This window comes from Abramis brama, assembly GCF_963993115.1.
Source record: "Abramis brama genome assembly, chromosome: 2".
NCBI lineage: Eukaryota > Metazoa > Chordata > Actinopteri > Cypriniformes > Leuciscidae > Abramis > Abramis brama.
In genome coordinates this window covers 16514113-16537596 of record NC_139964.1, presented here as the reverse complement: position 1 = coordinate 16537596, position 23484 = coordinate 16514113, and the positions used below count along the sequence as shown (strand labels likewise).

The 23484-nt window shown below is 39.3% G+C and overlaps 1 protein-coding gene and 1 long non-coding RNA gene across 2 annotated transcripts in view; both read right to left on the bottom strand.

The window, feature by feature from the left end:
• The window catches only part of LOC311077948 (B-cell receptor CD22-like), a gene marked incomplete at both ends in the record, with an annotated part of 214999 nt that overhangs the window by 10305 nt on the left and 181210 nt on the right, over positions 1 to 23484 (bottom strand). The window lies entirely within an intron of this gene.
• LOC311077809 lies at positions 14251 to 16840 on the bottom strand. The gene is made up of 4 exons (XR_014604998.1): positions 16717 to 16840; positions 16405 to 16577; positions 15565 to 16102; positions 14251 to 15067 (listed from the first exon to the last, which is right to left on the bottom strand). It is a non-coding gene; the product is annotated as an uncharacterized lncRNA (long non-coding RNA).

Genomic DNA, 23484 nt, shown 5'->3' with positions numbered 1-23484 from the left:
GGCTTGAAACATTTGAAATTCTGGATTAAGTTTGAGGAAGATTTATTTATTTTTTTTACTTTTTTACAATGAATATATATAGTGCAACTGCAAAAACTGAGAGGAAAAAAATACATGTTGCATTTGTTTCGAGATTTTTTTATATATAACTACAATTTTGATGCTACTTCGTTTCCTCGCTCCTCCGTCCTCCAGCCTGTGACCCAGAAACTGATCAAACTCAGCATCTTGAAGGACATCTCAATTCTCTCAATTCCCTTCACGTCACAATCATTTTCATTTATGCTTTACCTTTGCAGTTTCTATAAATTATATATCAAGCATAAATCAACAGGACATCTTGCTTTATCTTTAGTATTTATGAATTTCTTAAATAACCAAACTTTAACAGCATAAGGGCAGATCTCTTGATCGCAGCTGTTGACGCTTTAAAGTGACGCTCCAGTGATCAAGAATATTCCAATATACAAATAGGGCGCTTCTCATTTCTTATTTGTGTATCCTCGTTTCCTTTCCTCGTGTCTCAGTTCCACCCCCTGTAGGATTCAAGGGAAGGTTGCAAGGATAGAATATTATTTGTTATTTAACAAATCAGTGACCACTAATTTGTCCCTAGCAATAATTTCAATCAAAAATTAAAATATATTTGTACTGTATATAACGTCTAGGTTACTGATGTAACCCCTGTTCCCTGAAGGAGGGAACCGAGACGTTGCATGACTGACGAATTAAGATCGCGCCTGAGAACATATCATCATCGAGTTTTAACAGAACCGCTCCAATGGACATTGTCAAGTGAGATTTGCATCGCGGACCCCGTGCTGTGGTTATAAAGGAAGCGATCAGAGACACTCCCCACGTAACTTCTCCCAGTTGAAAAAGATGAACTGTTAAATGTATTAAAAATGCATTAAAGTATATTTGTATTGTACTAAAAACATACTCAAGTACATTTTTAATATATTTAATTGTACGTCTTTTTCACCTTGGCTCCCTTCCCTCCTTCAGGGAACGGGGTGAAATTAGTAACCTAGACGTTCCCATCCAGTCATCACTATGAGTTACGTCAGTGACTGATGAATTGGGATCCCTAAGAAAAACAGCACAAACACTGTCTTCCAGCTCCTCGTGTAAACCGCCTGATCCCCCGCACCCTTGGAGAAGGAGAGGGCTTTACACAGAGAAGTCAATCACTGCTGTTCCTACTTGTTAACGCCTACTTGTCACTGTTCTGCCATTTTCACTATGATGGTATAAATAAATAAATTAAATAAGTCAATAAATAACCCTTAAACTTTGAGTTCAAAACTTAGAAGATCCTACATTTCTCCAAGGACAGTGAATTATTTTTGAGTCTTTTTACCCGTGGAAGAATACACACAGTAAATTCCCCGGTGTTAAATTTAACACCGCTCGGTGTTTATATGGGAACCACCAGCAGGATGTTAAAAGTAACACTGAAGCAGTGTCAGAGTTAATGAGATAATTAAGTGATTAATTGAGCGATGACTGAGCATTGAAGATACCTGATGATAACAAGCAGAATCACTGAAGAAAAGAGAAACACAAGAACTACAACTGGCTTCCAGAGATGAAATCAACTGAAGAGAAAATACCACATTAAATCTGTGAAGATCTCAGCAGAGGAGGATTAAACAACTCCACAAACAGCATTACCAGCTTCACTTATTACCAACTAGTTATTGAGAATTAATAGAGGTGTAGATGTTGATGTTTTATTGGAAATAATATGTTTTAGTAAATTCACCATTATGGTGATCAGTGTTTGCTTTAGTTGGGCAGTTTGACTCTTGGCTTTGCTATGCAAGTTTGTGGTCTTTGTGACAGTGTTTACCAAAACACATACTTTTGTTACAAAGTATGCCAGAAACAAAGATGATCAAATGATGTAGTTTTAACCATCATGAAGTAGAATGATTCACTAATCTCATAAATTAGCAAAAATGGTATTTGTTATTAAAAGATTAATTTTTCACCAATGATAATTTCTTGCCACTGAACAGACATTCTGAATTATGATTTTTATTTTATTTTTTGTGAACATTGAGAAGAAAATTATTCAAGACACACACAGACATCAAGAATTAGCATATGAATCTCAACAATGGTGACATGCTTCCTGCAGCAATGCATGCTGGGAGCCACCATATTATAAAACTAATGGCTCCCAGCATGCATTGCAGCATGAAGCACGTCACCATTGTTGTGATTCATAAGCTGATTCTTAATGTTAGTGTGTGGATGTGTTTGTCTTTGGCTTATTTTCTCGCAATTTATTTAGAAGTTAAAATTCAGAATGTTTGATCTTTGGAAAAAAAAATATTGACGGTAAAAATCTGTTAATAACATGTTACCTCTTTTGGTCAGTTATGACATTTGACAATTTTTTTTTTTTTTTATGTTGATGAAACATATATCATATCTTAGTTTATGGTTTCCTTTGCAACAAATTATGTGCTTCAGTAAACACTGTTACAAAAACAACAACTAACAAAACCACCCAACTAGAGGGAACACTGATCACCATAATGGTGACCAAATATTTTCATCTAAAAATGTGTTCATTCTCAAAAAGAACTTCTGTAGATGAATGACAGAAATAAGGTCAAACTGGTTTGTAATAAGAGCGATTTCATGTCTTTTCAGTTGATTTCATCTACAGCTGTGTCCGGAAGTCAGTTGTAGTTCTTTTGTTTCTCTTTTCTTCAGTGATTCTGCTTGTTATCATCAGGTGTCTTCAATAATCCAACAATCATCGCTCAATTAACCACTTAATTATCTAATTAACTCTAACACTGCTTCAGTGTTACTTTTAACACCCTGCTGGTGGTTCCCATATGAACACCGAGCGGTGTTAATTTAACACCAGGGAATTTACTGTGCACATATAGGATCACCACATATGGGCACCAGTCTAGCACAGGGGCTGATGTAAGAACTGATTTTCCTGCTAAAACAAAACGCACCCTGCAATAAAGCCATAAAATGCACCCTGGTCAGCAGATAGCAAAGACAGAGCACAGAACCTTGTCCTGCCCAAACTTATCTCCTTGTCCCCTTGTTTGACTTCAACTCATCCCCCTCTCTCCCTCCTCAAGGCACTGAAGGTTCATTAAGAATGTCTATATAACACATATGGTGTATCTTGTGAATATGTTGTTTTTCCTTTTCATGTTTGGTGTCATTTTAAGGATCACAGTGCGATTGGTAAAATGGTCTTAATTTCATTGCAGTCATTGGTTTAATGAAAAATATTGCGAACTTAAGAGAATCCTGTATCTCCTCTCTGACTGATATCTCTTTACGATATCTCCTGAAACCAGGTGCTACCCCCCTGGGGTACATGGATTGGCCCAAACAACTCTAAACAACATTTGTTTAACCCCTGTTGTTCTGGTCTGGTATTTAAGGTGAGGGGACAGAGCAATCTTTGGGAATCTTTTACCAGGATCACCCCCACACAGTAATGCATGTCAGTATTTTCCTGTTGGAAAACCCTGACACATTACTGCGTGTCTCTGTCAGGAAAACATTACTTACTTTTAGAGTCATCTTTGAGTAAATGATGTCATATCTTTTTTGAATTGGCTTTTAATAATTTACTTCTGTAATTGGCATGAAACATTTTTACCTGACAAATAAATGTTAACCTTGATTTATTCTGAAGTATTCTGAAATCATTATTTTAGTATATTTAAGGAGGCTGGTGCTACCGCAAAATCTTAGTTAAGGTAGGTCAAACTAAAGGCACATGTATGAACGGAGCAGTAGGCACGTCATCTGGAGACCTTTTGATTTCTGTCTATCACTGGTTTAGCAAGTTGTATGGAAGTGGCTAAATTAAACTACACTCTCTAGTTCGAGTGAGCAGTAGGCAACCGACTTTAGGGGTATTAGCAAACCCTACATCCTCTGACTGAAATCAGAATTAACTGGTTTGTGTCCGTGAGAAACACGATTTGGCCGACGTGATCTCTAAGCGGCATTCGGGTCCATAATGATTTAATAACTGAAAGTATGGAATACTCAGAGTAATCAAAGATCTAAATTAATTCATAATCAATATTTATGATTATTTTCTAGTCAGAAATACGATCTAAATTTGATTATCATTTGAAATTGGAGTCAGATTACGCATAGAGCTAAAGTACTACTAAAACTAAGTTCCAATAAATTAAGTGAACTTCACTGGAGCGCTGAAAAGACATACACGCTTTAAACCCTCGCCAGGCCGTTGGATTCCGTCGTTGGGCCAATGGATGGTCCTTACACTGACCACTGACCAGAGTCGCTTTTGACTCCAGAGGAGGAGATGAGTTGCGACATGAGATGGGAGTGTGGATCACCTTGACAGTTTATTTACGCATATCGATGTGTTATCCGTTCGGACCAGTATATGCTTGTGTTGCAGCAACAGCAGAAACCGGCGGAGAGCAAGGAATACTGTGAGCAACTTGAGGCAATTGATATGTCACTGGAGTCGAGTTTGCTCTTTCCCAATTGACCTGAAGCCCCAGATGGCTGAGGTGTCTGAGCACCAGGTCCCTGTGTTCACACAACTGATCTCGCGAGTGGGCCCAGATGAGCCAGTCTTTGAGATAGTTGAGGATGCGAACACCCACCTCCCGTAACAGGGAAAGGGCGGCCTCCGCGACCTTCGTAAAGACGCCGGGTGACAGGGAGGACTTTGTACTGGTATGCCCATCCCTCGATTGCAAATTATAGGAACGGTCTGTGTCGAGGGAGAATTGAGACATGGAAGAACATGGCTACCATATACTATATCCAGCTACCTGTCCCGGAGTGGGGTCTGAGTGTGCAGAGCAACACTACCTGGCTCCACAGTTTGGCAGGGGTGCGTGAGAAAGCATACCGCTTGTTCTGAGACACTGTTTATGATTTATGGGGATTAAAAAAGAAGAATGGGAAGATTTGTATCATTATAGGGTGGTTGTGTACACACACTGCTGATACATTTATGTTCAAACACCATGTAAAGTGAATTTTGTGTGTTTTGTTCATACAGTGACCAACTGCAGAAGCCCAAAAGGTTACAGTAAAAAACTGTAAATGAAAAGCATGTTACTGTAAAGTACAGTCAGAAGAGTTGAGCAACTGCAGAATCAAGGTCAGTGAGAGAGATTTATTCTGCTTCAGCTTCACGTCTTCATGTCGGCCCGGCCGGAGAATATCATCTCTGCAGGAGAAGAGAAAAACCCTGAAGCAGATCCAGCCTTGACAACATTCTCCACACCTTCCTCTTCATCTTCCTCCTCGTTCATCACCTCTTTCACACACTCTTCCTCCTCTTATACTCACACTCTTCCTCCTCTTATACTCACACTCTTCCTCCTCTTATACTCACACTCTTCCCCCTCTTATACACATACTCTTCCTCTTATACACATACTCTTCCTCCTCTTATACTCACACTCTTCCTCCTCTTATACTCACACTCTTCCTCCTCTTATACTCACACTCTTCCTCCTCTTATACACATACTCTTCCTCTTATACACATACTCTTCCTCCTCTTATACTCACACTCTTCCTCCTCTTATACTCACACTCTTCCTCTTATACACACACTCTTCCTCCTCTTATACTCACACTCTTCCTCCTCTTATACACACACTCTTCCTCCTCTTATACTCACACTCTTCCTCCTCTTATACACACACTCTTCCTCCTCTAACTCATACTCTTCCTCCTCTTATACACACACTCTTCCTTCTCTTATACTCACACTCTTCCTCCTCTTATACACACACTCTTCCTCCTCTTATACTCACACTCTTCCTCCTCTTATACTCATACTCTTCCTCCTCTTATATTCACACTCTTCCTCTTCCTCTTCTTATACTCATACTCTTCCTCCTCTTATACTCACACTCTTCCTCCTCTTATACACATACTCTTCCTCCTCTTATATTCACACTCTTCCTCTTCTTATACACATACTCTTCCTCCTCTTATATTCACACTCTTCCTCCTCTTATACTCATACTCTTCCTCCTCTTATACTCACACTCTTCCTCCTCTTATACACATACTCTTCCTCCTCTAACTCATACTCTTCCTCTTATACACACACTCTTCCTCCTCTTATACACACACTCTTCCTCCTCTTATACTCACACTCTTCCTCCTCTTATACACTCTTCCTCCTCTTATACTCACATTCTTCCTCCTCTTATACTCATACTCTTCCTCCTCTTATACTCACACTCTTCCTCCTCTTATACTCACACTCTTCCTCCTCTTATACACATACTCTTCCTCCTCTTATACTCACACTCTTCCTCCTCTTATACACACACTCTTCCTCCTCTTATACTCATACTCTTCCTCCTCTTATACTCACACTCTTCCTCCTCTTAAACTCACACTCTTCCTCCTCTTATACACATACTCTTCCTCCTCTTATACTCACACTCTTCCTCCTCTTATACACACACTCTTCCTCCTCTTATACACATACTCTTCCTCCTCTTATACTCACACTCTTCCTCCTCTTATACACACACTCTTCCTCCTCTTATACTCATACTCTTCCTCCTCTTATACTCATACTCTTCCTCCTCTTATACACACACTCTTCCTTCTCTTATACTCACACTCTTCCTCCTCTTACACTCTTCCTCCTCTCATACACACACTCTTCCTCCTCTTAGACTCACACTCTTCCTCCTCTTATACACACACTCTTCCTCCTCTTATACTCACACTCTTCCTCCTCTTCCTCCTCTTATACACACACTCTTCCTCCTCTTATACACACACTCTTCCTCCTCTTATACTCACACTCTTCCTCCTCTTATACTCACACTCTTCCTCCTCTTATACACATACTCTTCCTCCTCTTCCTCCTCTTATACACACACTCTTCCTCCTCTTATACACACACTCTTCCTCCTCTTATACACACACTCTTCCTCCTCTTATACTCACACTCTTCCTCCTCTTATACACATACTCTTCCTCCTCTTCCTCCTCTTATACACACACTCTTCCTCCTCTTATACACACACTCTTCCTCCTCTTATACACACACTCTTCCTCCTCTTATACTCACACTCTTCCTCCTCTTATACACATACTCTTCCTCCTCTTATACACATACTCTTCCTCCTCTTATATTCACACTCTTCCTCTTCTTATACACATACTCTTCCTCCTCTTATATTCACACTCTTCCTCCTCTTATACTCATACTCTTCCTCCTCTTATACTCATACTCTTCCTCCTCTTATATTCACACTCTTCCTCTTCTTATACACATACTCTTCCTCCTCTTATATTCACACTCTTCCTCCTCTTATACTCACACTCTTCCTCCTCTTATACACATACTCTTCCTCCTCTTATACACATACTCTTCCTCCTCTTATATTCACACTCTTCCTCTTCTTATACACATACTCTTCCTCCTCTTATATTCACACTCTTCCTCCTCTTATACTCATACTCTTCCTCCTCTTATACTCACACTCTTCCTCCTCTTATACACATACTCTTCCTCCTCTAACTCATACTCTTCCTCTTATACACACACTCTTCCTCCTCTTATACACACACTCTTCCTCCTCTTATACTCACACTCTTCCTCCTCTTATACACACTCTTCCTCCTCTTATACTCACATTCTTCCTCCTCTTATACTCATACTCTTCCTCCTCTTATACTCACACTCTTCCTCCTCTTATACTCACACTCTTCCTCCTCTTATACACATACTCTTCCTCCTCTTATACTCACACTCTTCCTCCTCTTATACTCCTCTTATACTCACACTCTTCCTTCTCTTATACTCACACTCTTCCTCCTCTTACACTCTTCCTCCTCTTATACACACACTCTTCCTCCTCTTATACACACACTCTTCCTCCTCTTATACTCACACTCTTCCTCCTCTTATACACACACTCTTCCTCCTCTTATACTCACACTATTCCTCCTCTTCCTCCTCTTATACACACACTCTTCCTCCTCTTATACACACACTCTTCCTCCTCTTATACTCACACTCTTCCTCCTCTTATACACACACTCTTCCTCCTCTTATACTCACACTCTTCCTCCTCTTATACTCACACTCTTCCTCCTCTTATACACATACTCTTCCTCCTCTTATATTCATACTCTTCCTCTTATACTCACACTCTTCCTCCTCTCCCTCTTATATTGCTTCCATCCATTGTTGTTCTCAACATTCAGTGCAACATTTTGAGTCAATTTAGGCACTTTAAACTGTCTTGTATTTTGTACAGTTGGTTTGGTCTCATCATTAGAAATAAGTCTGAACAATTTTGAGTTGTTGTGTGTAAACGATGACAACTGTGTTGTAGTTGTGTTTAACTTTAGCCTGCCTGTGTTTAGCATTTTGAAACATAAGTGCATCACTGTGAGAAATGTGTTTTAGTGAGTGAGAATGTGTTTAGTGTTTTGCAAAAAGAGTGCATGAGATTTGCAAACAGTGTTTTAACTTCCTGAACTTGTATAATGTTTTACAGAAAGAGTGATTTATTCGTCAAATTGGTTTAGGCTACTGATAATTTGGTTCAGAGAAGTGGGTTTAGTGTTTAGCAATTCAGACAAACTGTAAATCCTGGAATATGACAAAATAAATATTTAACATAAACATTCACTTCTGAGAACAAGAACACAAGATATTCACAATCTAGTGCTAGGGCAGGGCTGTGAACTGTCACACATTCAGCCTGAGACTCTAATCGACACGTTTCACACACTCTCACGCCACACACACATTTTCTCACGCAGAGAAAAATTGCTAAACATTCATTGCGTGAGAACAACAGAACTCGGCAAACTGCAAGCATTATAAAAACGGCCAACGCCTCTCTATGGGCAGAGGTGTAAAGTCCAGGGGTCAGAAAGTAGAAGTCCTGCCATATGTTTATTCCACCCATAAACTCAGCAGCTGATTCCACTAATTAGTTCTCCTGTCTGAATTAGCAAATCCAGGTGAACAAAATACTGAGGAGGACTTTTACTTTCTGAACCTGGACTTTACACCACTTGCACTGACAGACAAGACAGAGCTGGTTACTTTTAAATTCTAAGCTCTCACACTGTAAAAAAAGAAAAGTTGACTTAACTTAAAATTATAAGGCAACTTGCTGCACAGATTTTTTGAGTTGACTCAACTAACAGAGTTTACTCAACTGGAGATGTTGTAGTTGAGTCAACTCAACTATAGAGATGTTTTAGTTGAGTCAACTCAAAAAAATCTGTGCAGCAAGTTGCCTTATAATTTTAAGTTAAGTCAACTTTTCTTTTTTTACAGTGCAGATTCTGTCAATTTTATTACGAAATAAAAAGAATAAATATAGTTTTGGCGCTTGTAAATGTGAAGTGGCAGATCACTGTAGCACCTCAGTTCAAGCGGCACATGAACCGATCATCAACGAATGAACAATAGGTAGGCTATGTTGAAAGACACAGTAAAACTTACTGAAATGTATATGTGACTGATCATGGAAAGTGGACACAAGTGAATCACTCAAGGCATTTTGAGTTATTCACAGATTCTGAAAGTGTAGTCTCCAAGCTTTCCAACAATGTGTAACACATGGAAATCTGATCATATTTGGAGAAGTTGTGGCCATTTGAAGGTAGGCACTCAAAAAAGCTCAAAGGGAAGAAAACAGCCTCTAAAGATTGTGCAGTTTTCACCTCTCTCTCCTGCTGGGAGTGACAATAGGGCTCATTTACATCTCATTTAGATAAGCCATGCCCCCTGTAAAGCTGTAAAGCACAGGGGGGAGCAAAAAGGCCAGGAAAATGTGCCATCAAAGAAAAAGAAAAAAAGAAGTTTGCAAACAGGTAATATATAAATAAATGTCTCTTAGCATCTACCGATAAAACTGTATAGGTAACTCTTATGTACACTGAATAAAAAATAAGATAAACTCTAGACAATGTTCAAATCAAAAACAGGATGTGCTATGTGACATAGGCTATATATATATAAGCCGCTTTCCGACCAAGTAGTTACAGGAACTTAGTTCTAGGAACTGTCCACTTCTAAACAGTTCTAAGAACTACTCTCCCCCAAACTCGGTTTTGCTGTTTGCGTTCGCACTGGCCAAGTGGCCATAGGAACTGGTAGGAGGGGTAAGGGCGTGACGCAAGCACGGTGACTTTTATTTTGACGGCGTGACGGGCCTTTATTTTGGCGGCGCTGAGAACGCCAGAGCAAACAATGCTCGCATTCTCTGTGTTTATTAGTTAGCGATCTGTCTAACAGTACTGTTTAATATGTTATTAGATAGAGCTGTTATAGAAAGTAGACAGTAAATGAAAAAAAAAACGTTATTAGCCTATGCCGTGTGGTTGATGTCCAGTGTTGCTAGCTGGGCAGATAAACATAATCATGTTTGGCTTGGTCCCCTCAAAGTTGCGTTGGATTTTCTCTTCAGCATAAAGGTTTAGAGACCCACCTATCACTGTTTTCCATGTTTGTATAGTTAGTTTATGGAGTAAATATATAGGCTATAATCTGTGTGTTTACATTCTAGCTGTTTTAAAAATGGCGGGTGCTGGTGTTCCACGTGCGTTCGGTCAATCAGCGTAGACTAACGTGCTGTAGCGATCAGTGGCGCGGATACAGTGTTTTCTCGTGTGGCTCGCGCACACACCGCACTGTCTTCACTTGGACGCGCGCTTCAGTCCGTTGCGTTGCGGATACTCTCTTATTCGTTCTGGTGAAATCACAAAACATAATGCAAACGTTTGCGTGTCCCTGCTTGACCCCACTTCGTGAAGTGGACGAAGGAAGTTTTTATGACCCTCATTCCCTCGATTTTGACAGAGGGAGCGAGTCTACTTCATATGTACACTTCAGGCACCTATATGTCCCACAATTTGATTGTGACGTCACCACATATCTTGTCTAATCACCACAACCCAATTTAACAAAACCCAGACACACCTATGTACATTTGGATGCTGCGTTAAACAAATTCTTAAAGGGAAAACATTTTTAAATAATAAATCAGCTCCATAGCTGATCGCAAGTGATCAAGGGCTTAGGATGTTCCCACTGCAGTTTCCGCCAGTAGTGGGCACTCGTGCAACGTAAGCAATGACGTACATCCGAGTGAACGAGACGGAGGGAAGTTAGCGAGTGAAGGGCATGACAGTTTTGGACTGGACCGCAGCCCCAGCAGTTTTGCCCTGTCACATTTCATTTTTAAATCTTAGCGACTGTTCTGTCCTAAAACTATCTAATGGTTATTGTTACTCCTGCTGTTATTTTTTGCTCCTGCTGTTGCTCACAGGCCTTAAGGCTCCTTTAATGAAATAATATAATGCTTGTGTCATGATGTAACGTCACCAGCTGGAGTGCCCTTGAGAGCCACCAGAGGGCACTCCACACCGGACTATCATATTCACTTACAGACTACATTTCCCATCCTGCATCTACCTGGACTGATTACTTCATACACCTGCACTGCACTGATTACACACACCTGCACCTCATTCACACACACATAAAAGCCACTTCCACACTCCACTTCTCTGTGAAGTATTGCATTGCCCCGGCGTACAATTTCTGAGTGGTTTCCCTGTGTTTGCTGAACTGTTACTGACCTTGGATTGTTTATACCGACTTCTGATTCTTCTGCTGCCTGTCTTGACCCGGATTGTTCATTGGACTGTGATTCCTGCCGCCTGCCTCGACCCTTGCCTGTTTTCTGTTTCTGCTCTGAGATTATCTCCATTGTTCTGTCTGCCCCTGATTTACCCTGCCTGTTGATTATTCTAATAAAGCTGCAATTGGATCTTACTGCGTCCTCCACATCATTACACATGAACACTTTAATCTCCAAAAATGAACAGCCTTGTATAATAAACACACTTTATTTTTGAAAGCCTGGCATAACAAACAAACTTTTGAATAGACATTCAAAGGGTCATTATTAGTCTAAAGTCAAGATAACTCTAATTCCTTAAGTTAATTAATTCTGCCTGGGGTTAATGCGTAAACTTGAGCACAAATAAAAGTTCATTTCAAACAGACTTAAAGTGTGAACATATTATTAATTTGTTGGAGTCATAACCAAGAATACAATTTAATTTACAGTTACCTTTCAGTGAGGACACACCATTATGGTGTATATCAGGTCAGACATACCATTATTTTACCATTACCATATTACCATTGATCATTCACTATGAAATTATACAAGCGCAATTACACCAAGAAGTAAAAAGAAAAAGAAAAAAATTGTGAAATTGGCAACAGCAAGAAGAGCAAGAACAGCAAGATGAGCATTTTGAATACAAAAGTGCTGTGGGGTAAAACTGTAGTTGGGGTAAAACTGTGGCTCTGTGGCTCTGCAGTCAGACCCTTCTCGCTATTTCAACACTGTGAAACAAAAACTAATTAATTATTGTCTTTGTTGAATTTTCAGATTGTACAGCGTGTGACAGAAATACAAATTATATGTGCCACCAGAAAACACAGCCTCTTCTGTGTGTGCAACACCTCACACATAATATCGATCAATAAGTGTTTTTCAACCACGGAAAGAAGTCAATAAAACAGCTGGAGAACAAGTATATCACATAACGTTACATAACGCTGGAGAAGCATAACATTACATTTGGAACCAGCTTCCAGAGGAGATCAGACGTGCTCCTACAGTAGTCATATTCAAATCCAGACTCAAAACACTTTACTGTTTAGCTATGCATTTACTGAATGAGCACTGTGCCGCTGTTCGTCCGACTGTTTGTACTGTACTGTATTTTATTTTATTTTTCTAAACTGTTTTAATTATTCTTATTTCTTTTTATTATTTTAATTTCTTCTATGTAAAGCACTTTGAATTGCCATTGTGTATGAAATGTGCTATATAAATAAACTTGCCTTGCCTTGCCTTGCCTAAATTTACCCCAGGAAATCCATTTAATGACCATAGCATGTTAATTGGCTAGAAATATTAGCTATAGAGACCATTTGCTAAATATGTGCACTATATTAGCCTACATATTTATTATATTTTTACCTATATCACTTACATAGTATTATGTTGTTATTATATTATAAACACACATATTTAATTAGAGTTGTTATTTTTAATCTTTAATAATAATAGCTGACAGGGCTCTGTATGATTACAGCAATGTGTGATTTTTTTTTATTTCCTTGAGGAAAATGAACATGTATCTACTGTACCTAATGTTTATCCAAATTAATCGATATTGAATCAAATCGGAATCAAATCACAAGAATTGAATTTGTGAAAGAGATTTAAAATTATATATTTTTTTACACCCCATCAATCCCCTTTCCATAATCATCACTCCAAACTAAACTCAAAAGTTGGCAGCCCTGATGAACTTTGATGGAGGGTGTTGCAGAAAAGCAGAAGTAAATGTACAGACAGAGTGAAGAGAGTTTTGTCCAATCAAATGCTCTGAACTTTGAGAAAGTCCCTTCCCCTAAACCATGTGACACTGACTAGCAAGTAGCAAAAGACTATTGGACATTTCTAAAAGGGACGAGCGCTTGACATGTTCAACACAAACTTCCTGTTTCAGAGAGAAATATGTGAGAACAGGACAGAAGAAAGTGCAGATCAGCCGCTCATGAGGCCTTAAATAAAACATCAGAGTGTTTCTAATGTGAATGTAAGAGAGACTCACCGTGAATCATGAGCAGAAAGAAGATCAGAGGAAGAGGAGCCATTCTGACCCACATCAGCATAACATATATCTATAATAAAGCATTAATATAATCACTTAAACAGGTATATGTAAATCACCCTATTCTTAACATTTCTCATGTAAAGTCACGCATGTTATATGAGCAATAATCATCAGTTTCTTTTAAGCAAGAGTGTGTTTGTCTTACCGTGTTGAAGCTCATCAGATCAACAGCAACCAAATGACTGACTGTTTTAACACAAGCACTTTAGCTTTACATTGAAGGACTTTGTGTGGTTAACACTGTTTATTAACGAACGCCCAGCGACGGAAATATCACTGTCCCTCCCTCAACAAGAGAACAACATTACTGAACTAAACTAAATTAAAGAATAATGATGATCTGTTTCTGTAAGTTGAAGATGAATAATTATGAAGATGAATGATAGTGATTTACAGGTGAGGCTCATCAAGGTTGATGTCAGTCGCAGGAGATGGTGACCTCTGGTGGCAGTTTGAGGGATTGAACGAGCACATATGAGACGAGATGTGTCTGACTGCAGAACTATATACGTGACAGCAGTTTCAGGCCAGCAGCTTCAGACCGGACGTTAGGAGCTGACGATCACCTAAAGCCTGCTTTATACCAGAGATGGTCTTATTACTGGGAGAGACCAGGATCTGTGGCTCTACCATTGGAAAAAGTGTAACAGCTAACTTGGATCATGTGTGCCTTGATAACCAATCGCATTACAGCCTTGACGTCATTGAGGCTGTGTCCGAAATCGCCCCCTATACCCTTAAATAGGGCATTATTTGAGGGAACAGCCATTTGTAGTGGTGTCTGAAACCATAGTGGACGTCATCGAGGGCACTCATTCAATCCCACAATGCACCGCAATAACAAGTGTACAACAGATATATAGGCCCTGTCCCAAATGGCACACTTCATGTGCACTTTCGGTCTTGTGGACTTACAACGGTTGCCCCATGCGCATGTCCGTTAAGTCCATGAGACCGCAATGTGTCCCATTTGTCATTTTTAGATCTCAGAAGGGTGCTCGCGAGCGCCCCCATGTGGTCAATTTGCGCCCTTGATGCGCACTTTTGCCGAACCCGCGCTGATGCGGGCTCCGCAGCAGACTTCTTCCCGACAGTCAAAGCGGCATTACGTCACGAAAGTGCGGACTCAGAGGAAGACCGCGAGTGCTTAGGGTTCCATTTGGGACAGGGCCATACTCAACGGCTAGAGAATACCCACAATGCACTGTGAGAGTCGATTGCCAAATGAATTCCTGCATCTGAACAGAAGATGGCGCCGCAACTGAATCATCCATCCATCCATTTTCCAAACCGCTGGTCCAATGTCGCTACAGCATAATATAAAACAGGTATAAATTCCTTTTTTATTGATTATTAAATAGTTCAATTAAGGTTTATACATGCTAGTTTCCATGACAGAGTTCAAGGTGAATCTTTTCATTACTACTGGAGCAAACATGTTGAAGATTAGATGATGGGCTGTCGATTCATTAAATGATAAGCTATCTCTTCACTAAAGTTTTATGAAACCTCTCCTCCATTGACATCCATTCAAAAATGGCCTCTGGTCTCCTTCCCAGCGTAGCACAGCGGTAGCTAAGTCAAGTCATCTTCATTTATATAGCACTTGTAAAAATATAGATTGTTTCAAAGTAGCTTTACAGTGATAATAGGAAATTAAAGTAACAGAGAGTGTTTTGGCTTTACAGCAGCTCTAGAATAAAGTTATTGTCCAGCTAAAGTTAGTTTTGATTGATTCACTTACGTCGCAACGGTCATTAGTTATTAACTTAGGGGCCGCTAACACAACACCGTTTTAACACACCTTCACAGGGGAGAGACTGGTTGACACTTCAGGACTGTGTTGTCGTCACGTCCAGGCGCAGGTCCTTCATCAGATCTGGATACGGCCTGGATCCGGCGGACTGCTTTAAACCTCGGGATAAACAGAGAGACTAATATTAGTGTAGATGCCATCCTTCTTATGATGTAACGAGTGCATTAGGATTTACAGGAAGTGTTCCCGGTTCCGGCTGACCTAATCTATGCAGCCTAACATTGAATTATATAAGTCTATAATGTGTTATGTGTATGCTAGGTCAAAGAGATGTGTTTTTAGTCTAGATTTGAGGAGGAGGAGGGCTAAGAAGAGATAAGGTTTTGAAAAGTGGACGAGAGTCAGAAGAATTGTTCATTTTGTTGTGATAGTGAGTCATTTTAGAAGTAGAGACATTAGCAGAGAAGGAAGAGAGGAGGGATTGGTACAGACCAAGGTCAGTTGGATCTTTCGATTTTCACCACTTCCTCTCTGCAGCCCTGAGTTTAGAACAATGTTCTCGGAGAAGGGTGTGGCACGGGCTGGCCTGGAGGAAAGGGGGCAGAAGTTGTCCAAACCCAATGTTAGAGTGGAGAAAAGATTATCAGTTGCACTGTTAGTATCTAGTGTTGAGAGCTGATCAGGTGGAGGAAGTGTGGATGAGACCAAAGAGGAAAGGCGAGAGGGTGAGTGTGAGCGTAAAGGTGGCCTGTGGAGGAGTGTGTGTTGTGTCCTGAGGCAGGTTGAGGTTAAGAGTGAGGAGGAAGTGATCTGAGATTGTGTGCAGTGGAGTCACCAGTGTATGGTCAGTGGAGCAGTAGCGCGTGTAAATAAGGTCTAATTGGTTACCTGATTTGTGAGTAGCGGCAGTAGATACTCGTTTGAGGTCGAATGAGGCGAGCAGAGTGTGGAAATCAGCAGCCTGAGGCTTTTCTATGTGGATTTTGAAGTCTCCAAGAACGAGGAGAGGAGTACCATCCTCAGGGAAGGATGAGAGTAACACAAGAAACTGCCAAACTGACCTGGTGGAGGATAAACAACTACTAAAGGGATTTTCAATAGGACTGGTGATAGTAGTTGAATGTGATTCAAATGAGCTGTTGTCACACACAGATGGTAAAGGATACGATTTCCAATCATTGGAGATGAGAAGACCAGTACCTCCTCTCCTTCCGGTCAGCCGAGGGGTGTGTGAGAAAGTGAAGTTAGTGGAGAGGGCAGCCAGTGTGGCGGTGTCCTCTGGTCCGATCCAGGTCTCAGTCAGGGCCATGACGCTGAGACCTGAATGACTAGAAATAGATGTAATCAGCTTTGTTTACAGCAGACTGGCAATTCCAGAGACTGATAGGAAAAAAAAGTAATGTACTAGAAGAAAAGTATGCAGGTTAGGATTGCACTGCCTCCTATGTGTGACATTTGATTTATGTGTGTTAGTTGTAACGATATTAGCTCAAAGGGGAAATATTAATAATAATCCATAATTACCAATTATGATTAATTATTAATATTTGGGTCAGTTAATTAGATTAACTTTGAGGTAAGCCAAATTAATATTACAATCAATTAATCAGTTCCAACGAACTCTTTGATTATTCATTTATTCTAAGGAAAATGTATCTTTCATGGTCGCTGAAAATTAATTATTCCTTATGTACAGCAATTAGAGCATGTAACAAGATCAAAATCGTAAAAGGGACTTTGTATGCAAACAGAGGATCAGAAACCAAATTCATAATTGTGCACAAGTTTTATTAACTAAATCACAAACATAACTAAACTAAACAAAACAAACAAACATACATACATACATACATTCATCCATCCATCCATACATGCATAGGTCAAGTGGTGAGTGTTATGGAACCGGAAACAGGAAATAGAACTATGGAGCAAGATCTATTTTAGTATGAAAAGAACCATCAGCTGATCATTTTCAGAGCACCTCAATAAATTGATATACTTGCATGGTCAGTTGCAATTGTGGACAATTCTTGAAGTGGTTGAAAAATGAGTCCGTTAGTGGGTCCGTGAGGGTCAAAAGTCATGGTGCAAGTTGCCATCGTGTGGTTCCAAAGCTGTTGTGGGTCGGAGCTTGCATGGTGGAATGCGCATGCGTCGCGTCTGAACGCGTTGTTGTCTTTGGAGCTCCATCGATTTGATTTATAATTCTTGATTTTTCTCTTTAAACTCACTTACAACGAACATTTTCTACTTTTCCTCACCTCATAGTTACAACGCGGACTGTTGAGCAGACGCGTCTCAAGCCTTTTAGTGATCCAACATCGGATACTCTTATAGGTTACTCCTGGGGATCACGACTGAACGCGTCTTCTCCACACTCACTTACAAACAAACATTTTTCGCCTATCGTGCGTCTACTCTACACCTGTACCACTAAAAAGATGGATTATATCCAAGACTTCAGTCATAAATTAGTATTAATATTGATAGCATCACTGGTAGCGTCGTTGCTAACTTACTGTCCATCTGTTAAAATAGCGAATATATCAGATGTAAGTAGTCTACCTTTTGGTGCAGGTGAGGACACATTTGAGCTGCACGCACTGCAGTCTGAGCTGGAAGCTGTTGAGAAACAGATCCACGACCTTTTAGTGAGACAAGCCGAGCTGAGAGACCGGCGTTTAGCTCTTGAAACATCACGCGCCGATGCACACAAATCAGTGATTAACGTTACTAACCCGCTGACTCCGACCTCGTCTACTCCATGCGTTTCTCAGCATCGGTCCCGAGCGCCGAGGTCGCGATCAGCCATGGTCTCGTTCACTCCGGCTCCAACAACCCACCACGAAGCCTGGATGGTTCCGCAGCGGAAGACGCGAGTCAGGTCTAGACCAAGACTCTCTCCGACCCTCCCGGTTTTCGAGATATCCACCCAAAACCGCTTCTCCCTTCTTCGCGAAACAGAACGCGATGCTGTGATCATCGGCGATTCCATCGTTCGGCACGTACACGCTACGTTAGGTAAAAGTAAGGTGCACAGTCACTGCTTTCCTGGTGCTCGTGTTTCTGAAATCGCTGCTCGCGTTCCCGAGATTCTGAACGGTGACGAGCGCGTCGGAACTGTGGTCATGCACGCGAGAGAATAACATCCTCTTCCAAAAGATGAGCATTTGTTATATATAGCATTTTTGTTTATGGTTTCCTTTGCAACAAAGTCTGTGTTTTAGTAAACACTGTTACAAAGACAACAACTAACATAAAAAAAAAACATAAAGTCAAACTGCCCAACTAAAAGGAACAGTGATCACCATAATGATCAAACATTATCAATGAAACATCTACATCTAAAACTCTGTTCATTCTCAAAAAGATCTTCTGTAGATGATTGACAGAAATAAGGTCAAACTGGTTTGTAATAAGAGAGATTTCATGTCTTTTCATGATTTCATCTGAGGCTGTGTCTGGAAGTCAGTTGTGGTTCTTTTGTTTCTCTTTTCTTCAGTTATTCTGCTTGTTATCATCAGGTGTCTTCAATAATCAAACAATCATCACTCAATTAATTATTTAATTATCTAATTAACTCTAACACTGCTTCAGTTTTACTTTTAACACCCTGCTGGTGGTTCCCATATAAACATAGAGTGGTGTTAAATTTAACACAGGGGAATTTTCTGTGTATTTTGTAAAATTGCTCAATCCATGTTTCAATGGCGAAAATACATCAGTAACAATACAGAGGTGGAAAGTCCAGGGGTCAGAAAGTAAAAGTCCTGCCATGTGTTTATTCCACCCATGAACTCACACAGCAAAAACAGTATATCATTTCCAGCATTTTCAATATAATCCAAAATATTTCTTAAAAGTTGTTCTGATCAAAAGCATTTTATTTGGACACACAGACATCAAGAATAAGCCTGTGAATCTCAACAATGGTGACAATAATAAAGCATGTTGCAGTGCATTCTGGGTGCCACCAATCAAAACTCATTCATGGCTCCCATCATGCATTGCAGTAAGAATAAATTATGATCTGAATTGTCTTAGAAATGTCCTTTTCCTAACTGAATATTCTTTTTGTCACCATTGTTTGTTTTTTTTCCCGTAAACTTTAGTTCAATGCCGTAAAACATAAATATTTCTAGCGTATTTACTGTAAAGTACTGGAAACCAAAAGTTGTTTAAGTTCAATGCTGTAAACATAAATATTGCTACAGGTTTTTTTTTTTTTTTTTTGGCAAGGTATGGTGAATGTTATGGTAAGTTTTTTTTTTACAGTGTACTTCCCAGCATGCATTTCAGCTTGAAAAAAATATGTGGTAACTATTATATAAAAATGATATTTAGCTGTTATATGTTTCAGAGTTCATATTTTTACTGAATTACAATTGTTGATCATCACCATGTTTGAGATTTGAGTGCTCAGGGTGTTTCTCATTGCAACTTTCACGCCTTATTTGCCCGGGTGAAAAGGGTAAACTGTCTGCATATAGTTTAAAGAGGCAAATGATGTTCATGTCGTGTAGTTAACATTGAAAATAAAACATTGAGATAAAAAACAAGGATTGTAGCTGCTTGCATTGCTAAATGCTAAACATTGTTTAGTTGGCTTGACAAGAAGTTTTAAGTTCAAAACACTACCTGCTACTCATTTCTTGAACAAAAGTTTTTAAGTTGACTTTAATTGGAGTGAATTAGTTGAGTTAAGTTAAGTAAAAGTTAAGTAGGATAGGTTGCCTTAATTTGTCAAGTTGGCTCCACTTTTTTTGTTGGTTTTCTTGACACGAAGTTTTGAGCTGAAAAGATTACCTGGTAGTCATTAGATGAACAAAAGTATTTAAGTTGACTTTAACTGGAGTGGATTAATTGAGTTAACTTAGCTCAACTATTTACTCAACAGTGTGAGACACATAAGGGGAATGTGGAGGATTCTACACATCTGAACTGTTTTTCTCACGTCAGGTTTGAGTTTGACATGCGTCATGTTCTGATCCCTACGTTTCTATGAAATAAAAGACGAGTTATACAGAATCAAAATGCTTTATGCTCTGCATCTTTGTTAATTAAGCACACTGTCCCATTGACACACACACACACACACACACACATACATCCTTGTACATCTATCTATGGGAAGACATTCACTGACACGATGCAGTCTCTAGCTCTTTGCCCTAACCATACCCATCTTAACTAAGTTCCTGACCCGAAGCCTGACCGTAAACCTACCCTTAACATAATTATAACCTCATCCCTAAAACCTGGTCTTGACCCTCAAACAGGCCTATAAAGGGCTCTCAGAAAGTGAGGACCGGCCAAAATGTCCATACTTTACTCTCTTTGTCTTCACTCCAATGGTACAAGTGCAAAGACACAAACACACACATAAACACACAGACACAGAGACTCCTGATGTCTCTTCCTGTAAATCAGGGCTTTTCTTGCAGACCTCACTTTGGCAAAAAAAAAAAAAAAAGAGTTTAATATTTCTTTCTTATCATTTCCCATGAGGAAACACACACATGGGTAAGATAACCATGTTCAGGAATGGAAACCAGGGGAAATTACATTTTTTCCCCCTACATTTTTGTTGCAATTTTGAATCAGTGGATAATCCGTTTAAGTTTTAAGAGTTCCATACTTACATCAGATTCATATTGAGTCACTGATGTTACAGCAACACTTAAAAAACACTGCTGTTTTCAAAGCATTATTGTTTAATTAGTTTTAAGTGGATTTCATCCACACCCTCTGCCTCCTGGTTATCTGATGTTCTCCGTGAACATCGTTCTAAACTCGGGATGCAGAGAGGAAGTGGCGCAAATAGAAAGATCCTACTGACCTTGGTCTCTATCAATCCCTCCTCCCTTCCTTCTCTGCTAATTATCTTAAATATCTCTACTGCTAAAATTACTTACTATCACAACAAAATTAACAATTCTGACAAATTTGTTTGTAATATCATACTTTTTTCCGGTAAAGTACTGGCAACCACTTTTTTTTTTTTTACCGTAAACTAGTTCAATGCCGTAAAACATAAATATTTCTATATATATATTTTATATTTTTTTACTGTAACTGTAACGTTTCTTTACATTTAAGAATATTTTACTGTAAAATTACATGGAATGTCCCATGAGATCTATTACAGTTGTCCTTGTATATAGTAAGGGTACATATGTTAACCAATTAACATGTTTTTTCCATTGCATTTTTACAGTCTTTTACTGATAAAATAACAATCAAAGCAACATCTTCAGCGTGCTACTCGCACACCCTAACTTATCTTTACTAACTAAACAAACAAAACTAACAGCGGGTGGCAGAGGTGGAAAGTCCAGGGGTCAGAAAGTAAAAGTCCTGCCATATATTTATTCCACCCATGAACTCACACAGCAAAAACTCCAGTGTTAAATGAACTCTCCTGTGAGTTTATTTGGCTCCAGACTCAAGAGTGTTAAAGTTAATGAGATAATTTAGTGATTGATTGAGTGATGATTGAGCATTATTGAAGACACCTGATGTTAACAAGCAGAATCACTGAAGGAGAAAATCTCTTTTTTAAGTTGCCATTATGGTGATCAGTGTTTGCTTTAGTTGGGCTCTTGCCCCCTAAACTAATAACGTTAGATTTTGTTTGGCTGTTCTTTCAGAGTTATAACTCTCAGATGAACAAAGAGACAAGCTGATCAGGTCGTTTTGGTTATGTTTTGACATAATCATCTTTTGACTTGAATTACAAAGCTCATTCAGAGAGTCAGGTTTACCTTGTTGATTACAGCAGTGTATGATTCTACAGTACGCTCGCTTCAATATAATCAGCATTTTCAATATAATCCAAAACATTTCTTTAAAGTTGTTCTGATCAAAACACTTTGAAAAGGTTTTTTTTTTTTTTTTTGACACACAGACATCAAGAATCAGCCTGTGAATCTCAACAATGGTGACAATAATAAAGCATGTTGCAGTGCATTCTGGGTGCCACCAATCAAAACTCATTCATGGCTCCCATCATGCATTGCGGTGTGAATAAATTATGATCTGAATTGTCTTAGTAATTTCCTTTTCCTAATTTAATATTCTTTTTGTCACCATTGTTGAGATTCATACACTGATTATTGATGTCTGTGTGTGCCTTAAAGAAAGATTTTTTTTCTAAATTTTTTTAATATCAGAACAACTTTTAAGAAATCATTTGGATTATATTGACAAATCTCAATATTATTCAGTAGAATCACTGTGATGCTGTAATGACCAATATACATTTAAGTCAGAGATTAGGCTCTAAATGGGTTCAGTGGTTCAGGTCAAATGATGATTATGTTAAAATATAATCAACACCTGTTCACCTTTTCTCTTTGTTCATCTGGCTGTTATAACTCAGGTACAGCAGCCAAACAAAATCTAAAGTTAAACATTTAAAGGTCTCGCCACAGTAAACATGATGAATGGCGACTGTAGAACGCAAAAGCAGAATCCCGGACATTTTGTGCGATCTCAAAAACCCGGGCAAACTCCAAATTCTTAAATTTCTTCACATTTATTCTACATAAATGACCTATTTTAAATACACATTCATCTTTCCAGAGGTGAAGTATCCCTTTAACTTTAACACTCATATTTTAACTCTTTACCACTCTTGAGTCTGGAGCCACATAAACTCCCAGGAGAGTTCATTTAACACTGGAGTTTTTGCTGCAGCTGATTTCACTAATTAGTTCTCTCTCCTGCTGAATTAGCAAATCCAGGTGATTGGAACAAAATACTGAGGAGGACTTTTACTTTCTGAACCTGGACTTTCCACCTCTGGCGGGTGGCAACACTCCTAAACTAGTGAACTAATACATCAAAATGAACTATGTGAAACACAATGTATGTCACGTGACATCATAACCTGCTCTTGTCTCCAACTTGCCAAACAGGTGAGCAAAGAGCAGGGACACACACCACACTCAAATCAAATAACCAAAA